This window comes from Neoarius graeffei, chromosome 11 (genome assembly GCF_027579695.1).
Source record: "Neoarius graeffei isolate fNeoGra1 chromosome 11, fNeoGra1.pri, whole genome shotgun sequence".
NCBI lineage: Eukaryota > Metazoa > Chordata > Actinopteri > Siluriformes > Ariidae > Neoarius > Neoarius graeffei.
Genome location: NC_083579.1, coordinates 49658824 through 49668220, shown reverse-complemented (window position 1 = coordinate 49668220; position 9397 = coordinate 49658824).

Below are 9397 nucleotides of genomic sequence, written 5' to 3'. Positions count from 1 at the left end.
ATTCCACCATTGGATGTATTTTTTTGGCATAACATGACTAGACAGAGAAATCTTTTAGCTTCAAAATGATATATCAAACATAATTTTTTGACAACGACAAGTATATTAATTTTGCGACCAAAGTCACCTACCCTTTTAATTTCCGCGCGGTAGTGAAACGTGATGTCATCAGCAGGTTCCCCTTCTTGTGTACCACGTCACGTGTGACATGGCACAGATTATCAGCAATGGTGGATAGAACGCGATTGTCAGCTTCGGAAAAGAAGCGAAGGAAAATAGCAAGTGATGCCCAAAGGAGACGGTCGATGGTGAATATCGGCACAGCAATCGACAAGTGGAAATCGCGTTCTATCCGCCATTGTTGATAATCTGTGCCACGTCACACGTGACGTGGTACACAAGAAGGGGAACCTGCCGATAACATCACGTTTCACTACCGCGCGGAAATTAAAAGGGTAGGTGACTTTGGTCGCAAAATTAATATACTTGTCGTTGTCAAAAAATTATGTTTGATATATCATTTTGAAGCTAAAAGATTTCTCTGTCTAGTCATGTTGTCATAAAATATATTGTATTTTATGCCAAAGAATACATCCAATGGTGGAATGGCACTTTAAGATGATGCCAATAGTGTGCAAAGCGTCATCAAGGTAAATGCTGGCTACGCTGAAGAATCTAAAATATTAAACATATTTTGTTTTTAACACTTTTTTGTTTACCGCATAATTCCATATTTTTCCATATGTTATTTTAGAGTTTTAATGTGGGTGGAACGGTGGTGTCGTGGTTAGAGCTGTCGCCTCACAGCAAGGAGGTCCTGGGTTCGAGCCCAGTGGCTGATGGGACCTTTCTGTATGGAGTTTGCATGTTCTCCCCGTGTCTGCGTGGGTTTCCTCCAGGTGCTCCGGTTTCCCCCACAGTCCAAAGACATGCAGGTTAGGTTAACTGGTGACTCTAAATTGACCGTAGGTGTGAATGTGAGTGTGAATAGTTGTTTGTGTCTATGTGTCAGCCCTGTGATGACCTGGTGACTTGTCCAGGGTATACCCCACCTCTCACCCATAGTCAGCTGAGATAGGCTCCAGCTTGCCTGCGACCCTGCACAGGATAAGCGATTATGGATAATGGATGGATGGATGGATGGATGTGTAGTTTTGATGTCTTCAATACTGTTCTACAATGTAGAACATAGTCAAAATACAGAAAAACCTATGAATGATGGTAAAGTATGGCGTGTCCAAACTTTTTTTTTTTACTAGCACTATATAACCTGTACCTGTGCATTTTACCTTAATACTGTGGCACTTGCCACTAATGTAGATAATTCGTTGTTTTTATTGTTGATGCAAGTAAGAATTTCATCTTGACATATTGTCCACTGTAATTATACATATTCTTATATATATTTTTCTCATCCAGACAGACTTGCTGAGGAGTTAAAAAAAAAAAAAAGCTCCAGATATGTTGCTGTGTCTGATGATGTTTTTCCTTCGGGGTCGAAGATGACCATGACCTCAGTTTGGTGGGTGGCGGTTGTGGGTCTGGAGGTGACTGATGAGGCCAATCCAGGCTTTGAAGGTATGCCCACATGTTAACGTTCCACATGCCAAGGCTGAGTACCTTCACTATCTTTTTGTTGTATTTTGACCACCGAGTGGGATCCCCACCAGCCACAGTGTGCTGGCCAGGGTGAGGTGAAGCAGGCTATGTTTGGGACACCTTTTCTAGCCTGTTCCTCCATGGAAGTGAGCAAAGCGAATCCTAAACAGGGCTGCCGAACTCTGCTGCTGCTTCATTCCAGCAGAGAGCGGCCCTATGCCCTGGGTCGCCTGTGTGCAGGTTCGTGACTACAGCGTCCAGTGTTTCCGCACCTGCTGCTTCGCCACTTGCCCATTGCCACAGGACTTGAATTTGAATTTGAAATCATGACTTGCGTGTGACTTGGATTACAGTGAGGGAGAGTTGCGCAGCCGTCAGCCTCACTCTCTCGTCCCGACCTAACTGGGTTGAGGGAAAAGAGAATCAAGAAGGCTGGAGCGAGGTCAGGATGCAGTGGATAGCCAGTGGTGTTCTACGTGTTGCACTGTGCCCTGATCGTGCTCCACAAACACTTTGCTGGGTCTGCCTTCCTGCCCGTTGAAGCATCAGGTGGTGGTCTCCTTCGCCCAGTCTACTGAGCCCAGTCTTTGGTTGTAACCCTGACCAGGGGGATCGAGGGGTTGCTAGGGCTTGCTCAAGGCACTATCCCAGGCTAGGGGCGGGAAGGAGATGCCTTACTACTGCATTGCATGGTGGTCAAGGACGGCACATTCCCACTGCTCTAAAACAGATTCTACACTGTATTCTGTAACACATTCTACACTATATTCCATACACATTCTACATTATATTCTGTAACACATGTTCTATAACATACTCTACACCAGGGGTGTCCAAACTTTTTGCAAAGAGGGCCAGATTTGGTGAGGTGAAAATGTGTGGGGGCCGACCATTCAGCCTGACATTCTTTGAACCATTAACATTAAAAGCAAATGAACTATTTGATGAAATTTTTATTGCAAATGGCATACTTTTCATTTCTTCACATAGAACACAAATAAATCTAAACAAGTTTCTACCAAAATCACTCTGCCTTTCATATTTGAAGACTACATAAAATGAAGAAAAAGTCTGACTGGAAAAAAAAACTTTCGGGAAGATTAGACATATCTAGGTTCATTTGAAACATTACATATTATTCACTATTAAATGCTCACTGTAAACTTCTAAATTCAAAACATGTGAACAGGAAAATAACACTAAGTGTTATCTTATTCAGAAGTACAAAACATTGAGGGCCATATGAATCTGTGTATCACTCGTTCTTTCATTTTTCAACTGACAATCAAAAATCAAAAAACGAAAATACGTTATTTGATTTTGAATCGGATATCAAAAATGAAAAAGGCCGTGTTTTTCATTATTTCAATTTTAGACTCGGATCAAAAATACGTAATGGAAAAACATGCTGCCGGACCGAATTTGGATTTAATATTTAATTTGTCGGGTTAACGAGACCCAGTTTAATTGTCAATTGAAAAACGAAAGAACAAATTATATACGGATTGAAAAGACTCAGTGCATATTCAAAACTGTGGTTTTGATCATCTCATCTCATCTCATTATCTGTAGCCGCTTTATCCTGTTCTACAGGGTCGCAGGCAAGCTGGAGCCTATCCCAGCTGACTACGGGCGAAAGGCGGGGTACACCCTGGACAAGTCGCCAGGTCATCACAGGGCTGACACATAGACACAGACAACCATTCACACTCACATTCACACCTACGGTCAATTTAGAGTCACCAGTTAACCTAACCTGCATGTCTTTGGACTGTGGGGGAAACCGGAGCACCCGGAGGAAACCCACGCGGACACGGGGAGAACATGCAAACTCCACACAGAAAGGCCCTCGCCAGCCACGGGGCTCGAACCCGGACCTTCTTGCTGTGAGGCGACAGCGCTAACCACTACACCGCCGTGCCGCCCTGTGGTTTTGATCATCACAAAAAAAAAATCAATTCACTGAGATTTTAGAATTTATTCACCTCAGAAGACTAAACAAATAACTTGCCTGCACTAATGTGAAGGGTGATACTGAGATCTCGACTGCAGTAAATAGGCCAGGTCTGGCTCAAAGACAGTGATTTTGATGCGCAAGATGTCACGCAGGTGAGAGTCACTTAGTCTTGTCCTCACGCGGTTCTTGTTAAGGTTTATAACCGAGAATGACATTTGTGGCATTTTCATTTGGCTCACGGGCTCTTGTGAAAAAGCACTGCTGTGCCGTTAAAACAGCTTCCAGTTGCTTCAATTTTTCGCCGCGTTCGTTCCCAGTTAGCTTGTCATAGTTAGCATGTTTCGTCTGGTAGTGCCTCTTGATATTGAATTCCTTGAAAACAGAGACAGTCTCTTGGCAAATTAGGCAGACACAGTTGTTTCGTATTTCAGTGAAAAAATACTCCAATTTCCACTTGTCCTGGAAGCGGCGGCCCTCACTGTCAACGTTCCTTTTTTTAGTTACGGTCGCCATTTTAGAAATGGGATGGAAAGGTTCACACAAGGGTCATGCGGCGAGAGTGCGGCTACAGGTCTGCTGCGAGCTTCTGGTGAAATATGAAATAGCTTTTTTATACGCGTGTATTTTATATTATTATTGATTTTATTACAGCGGCTGCGGGCTGGTGGAAATTTGAACACGGGCCGCAATCGGCCCCCGGGCCGGACTTTGGACATGCCTGCTCAACACTATAATACACATTCTACGCACTATATTCTGTAACACATTCTACCACTGTGTCTGATACTCTTCTATCAGCAACACACACACTTCCTCATGAGTGGCACAGCTGCACTGTGCTAAATAGTTCCCCACCCAAATAATATCAGATCCTATGGTAGTTACTTTTCATTAACAGTCAGTGTAGAGCTGGGTTAACAAAATTCATCCATACTTTATGGGTTAACAGAGAGAGACAAATAGCCATCCACACTCACATTCAGACCTACAGTGGTGCTTGAAAGTTTGTGAACCCTTTAGAATTTTCTATATTTCTGCATAAATATGACCTAAAACATCATCAGATTTTCACACAAGTCCTAAAAGTAGATAAAAAGAACCCAGTTAAAAATGAGACAAAAATATTATACTTGGTCATTTATTTATTGAGGAAAATGATCCAATATTACATATCTGTGAGTGGCAAAAGTATGCGAACCTCTAGGATTAGCAGTTAATTTGAAGGTGAAATTAGAGTCAGGTGTTTTCAATCAATGGGATGACAATCAGGTGTGAGTGGGCACCCTGTTTTATTTAAAGAACAGGGATCTATCAAAGTCTGATCTTCACAACACATGCTTGTGGAAGTGCATCATGGCACGAACAAAGACGATTTCTGAGGACCTCAGAAAAAGTGTTGTTGATGCTCATCAGGCTGGAAAAGGTTACAAAACCATCTCTAAAGAGTTTGGACTCCACCAATCCACAGTCAGACAGATTGTGGACAAATGGAGGAAATTCAAGACCATTGTTACCCTCCCCAGGAGTGGTCGATCAACAAAGATCAGTCCATGAGCAAGGCATGTGACAGTCAGCGAGATCACAAAGGACCCCAGGGTAACGTCTAAGCAACTGAAGGCCTCTCTCACATTGGCTTATGTTAACGTTCATGAGTCCACCATCAGGAGAACACTGAACAACAATGGTGTGCATGGCAGGGTTGCAAGGAGAAAGCCACTGCTCTCCAAAAAGAACATTGCTGCTCGTCTGCGGTTTGCTAAAGATCACGTGAACAAGCCAGAAGGCTATTGGAAAAATGTTTTGTGGACGGATGAGACCAAAATAGAACTTTTTGGTTTAAATGAGAAGCGTTATGTTTGGAGAAAGGAAAACACTGTATCCCAGCATAAGAACCTTATCCCATCTGTGAAACATGGTGGTGGTAGTATCATGGTTTGGGCCTGTTTTGCTGCATCTGGGCCAGGACGGCTTGTCATCATTAATGGAACAATGAATTCTGAATTATACCAGCAAATTCCAAAGGAAAATGTCAGGACATCTGTCCATGAACTCAAGAGAAAGTGGGTCATGCAGCAAGACAACGACCCTAAGCACACAAGTCTTTCTACCAAAGAATGGTGAAAGAAGAATAAAGTTAATGTTTTGGAATGGCCAAGTCAACGTCCTGACCTTAATCCAATCGAAATGTTGTGGAAGGACCTGAAGCGAGCAGTTCATGTGAGGAAACCCACCAACATCCCAGAGTTGAAGCTGTTCTGTATGGAGGAATGGGCTAAAATTCCTCCAAGCCGGTGTGCAGGACTGATCAACAGTTCCCGGAAACATTTAGTTGCAGTTATTGCTGCACAAGGGGGTCACACCAGATACTGAAAGCAAAGGTTCACATACTTTTTGCCACTCACAGATATGTAATATTGGATCATTTTCCTCAATAAATAAATGACCAAGTATAATATTTTTGTCTCATTTGTTTAACTGGGTTCTCTTTATCTACTTTTAGGACTTGTGTGAAAATCTGATGATGTTTTAGGTCATACTTATGCAGAAATGTAGAAAATTCTAAAGGGTTCACAAACTTTCAAGCACCACTGTATGCCCAGTAGCCAGTTGACCTAACATGGCTTTAGACTGTGGGAGGAAACTGGAGCACCCAGAGGAAACCCATGCAGGCATGGGGAGAACGTGCAAACTCCACACAGAAAGGCCCCAATCGGCCATGAGGTTTGAACCCAGAACCTTGCTGTGAGTGCTAACCACACTCCATCCATCCATTATCTGTAGCTGCTTATCCTGTTCTATAAGGTCGCAGGCAAGCTGGAGCCTATCCCAGCTGACTATGGGCGAGAGGCGGGGTACACCCTGGACAAGTCGCCAGGTCATCGCAGGGCTGACACATAGAGACAAACAACCATTCACACTCACATTCACACCTACGGTTAATTTAGAGTCACCAATTAGCCTAACCGTGTGGCACAGTGGTGTAGTGGTTAGCACTGTCGCCTCACAGCAAGAAGGTCTGGGTTTGAACTCAGCGGCTGACGAGGGCCTTTCTGTGTGGCGTTTGCATGTTCTCCCCGTGTCTGCGTGGATTTCCTCCCACAGTCCAAAGATATGCAGGTTCGGTTATTTGGTGGCTCTAAATTGACCTGAATTGTGTGTCAGCCCTGTGATGAGCTAGCAACTTGTCCAGGATGTACCCTGCCCCCTGCGGCCCCGCACGGGATAAGCGGTTACAGATACAACAAACAACGATTAGCCTAACCTGCATGTCTTTGGACTGTGGGGGAAACCGGAGCACCCAGAGGAAACCCACGCAGACACGGGGAGAACATGCAAACTCCACACAGAAAGGCCCCCGATCAAACCCAGGACCTTCTTGCTGTGAGGCGACAGCGCTAACCACCTCCACACTGTTGTATAATAAAAAAAAAAAAAAAAGTAAGCCGCTCTGGATGAATGTATCTGCCAAATGCAATAAATGTAAATGTAAGTAGACTATATGTATAAGTACAGTATAGGCAGACCTATAATGCTTTTAGTGACCACTGAGTGTATTATTGTTATGTTTTTCGTGGTCCAAATCCTGCGCTCTGATTGGGTGGCGAGCGGGTCCGCATCCTACCATACAGACCCCGGTTACGGACCTCTGGCCACTCGCTCATTCACAACGACAACAAACACAGCAGCGTTTTCTGTCAACATTTATCTTTTTTTTATAAGATTTATTTATAAGTTTATCAAAAATCTTCTAAATTTTTGCCAGCATTTCTCAGGAGAATAGCATTAATTTTACAGCATGGACAGCGATAACGACAGTGTTCACAGCGAAAGCGAGTTTTACTACCCTGAGGAAGAAGAAATAAAAGAAAACATTTCAGGAGAAAGCTAAAAACCTCTAACTTGCTAACGCCGAGCAAGAACATGGCTGAATCCTGAATGACTCCTATTTGTATAAATAGGGGACTACATAGGCGGCAAAATGTAGTTTTTTTTCCTGCCATGGGAGTGCACTTGTAAGGCCCGGTCCCACTGGCCGATGGACACAAAACGTATGCAAAAAGGACACAGCGGACGAGCAAAATTTCGGGGGTGGCTCTATCCGTTTTCATCTGCTCCAGAAATGGACAAAATTGGCGAAAATTTGCGAAAACAGAACGGAAAAGAACGGACGTGGGTAGTATATACCGGGGATGTTAAACGCATGTTCATAGGAAGCCTAGCGGATGAAAGCGGATGGAAGTGGATGACAGCTCCGAAGGGGTTACCGGTGATAACTGAGAAGCGGGGCGGCACGGTGGTGTAGTGGTTAGCGCTGTCGCCTCACAGCAAGAAGGTCCTGGGTTCGAGCCCCGTGGTCGGCGAGGGCCTTTCTGTGTGGAGTTTGCATGTTCTCCCCGTGTCCACGTGGGTTTCCTCCGGGTGCTCCGGTTTCCCCCACAGTCCAAAGACATGCAGGTTAGGTTAACTGGTGACTCTAAATTGACCGTAGGTGTGAATGTGAGTGTGAATGGTTGTCTGTGTCTATGTGTCAGCCCTGTGATGACCTGGCGACTTGTCCAGGGTGTACCCCGCCTTTCGCCCGTAGTCAGCTGGGATAGGCTCCAGCTTGCCTGCGACCCTGTAGAAGGATAAAGCGGCTAGAGATAATGAGATGAGATGAGACGGCGCAAAGTTCATCCGTTCTAAAAGTTTTGTGCAGCTCAAAACTTTTTGCGCGGATGAAATCACAGTGGACGGATGCTCGATGGATAGAGCGTATGAAGCACGTATGCAATGAGTACACAACAGATGCATAGCGTTTTCCAAAGGATGGCAAAGATTTTTTTTTACGTTTTACATCCTCTTTGCATCCGTAAGTGCAGTGGGACCGGGCCTGTATACCGAAGAGGAAGCAATTTGCATTACAGCCGTGAATGAGGATTCAAAATGGCGTCTCGGCTCGGTTTTCCCTTTCGGGCGCCCTCGTTTTCTCTTAGAATTTGGTAAAGAAAAATAAATAAGTAAATAAATAAATATATTATTTCTCAGGAGAGTAGCATTAATTTTACATCATGGACAGCGATAACGACAGTGTTCACAGCGAAAGCGAGTTTTACTACCCTGAGGAAGACAAAATAAACCATTTCAGGAGAAAGCTAAAACCTGTAACTTGCTAACAGTTTGATCTCATTAGTTAATGAGGCCCATTTTGGACCATGTTATCCTAATACATAATATTACGTTAGGTAAAAACTTTAAACCAGTACAATCTCTTCTTCAAAGTTTCACCAAATGGCTTTATTTATGTAATATAAAGGTCATAATACTGTATAACTTTGGTCGAGCAAAAACATGGCTGAATCCTGAATGACTCCTATTTGTATAAATAGGGGACTACATAGGCAGCAAAATGTAGTTTTTTTTCCCTGCCATGGAAGTGCACTTGTATACCGAGGAGGAAGCCATTTGCATTACAGCCGTGAATGAGGATTCAAAATGGCGGCTCGGCTCGGTTTTCCCTTTCGGGCGCTCTCGTTTTCTGTTAGAATTTGGCAAAGAAAAATAAATAAATATATTATTTACCAGCTTAAGGTATGGTGAAATACCGTGACCTCGGCCCAGAGGGCCTCGCTCAGTACTTTCAAGACCTCGGTCACGGTATTTCACGATACGGACCTCCCAGCTGGTAAACAACATGTACATCACATCACATCACATTATCTCTAGCCGCTTTATCCTTCTACAGGGTCGCAGGCAAGCTGGAGCCTATCCCAGCTGACTACGGGCGAAAGGCGGGGTACACCCTGGACAAGTCGCCAGGTCATCACAGGGCTGACACATAGACACAGACAACCATTCACA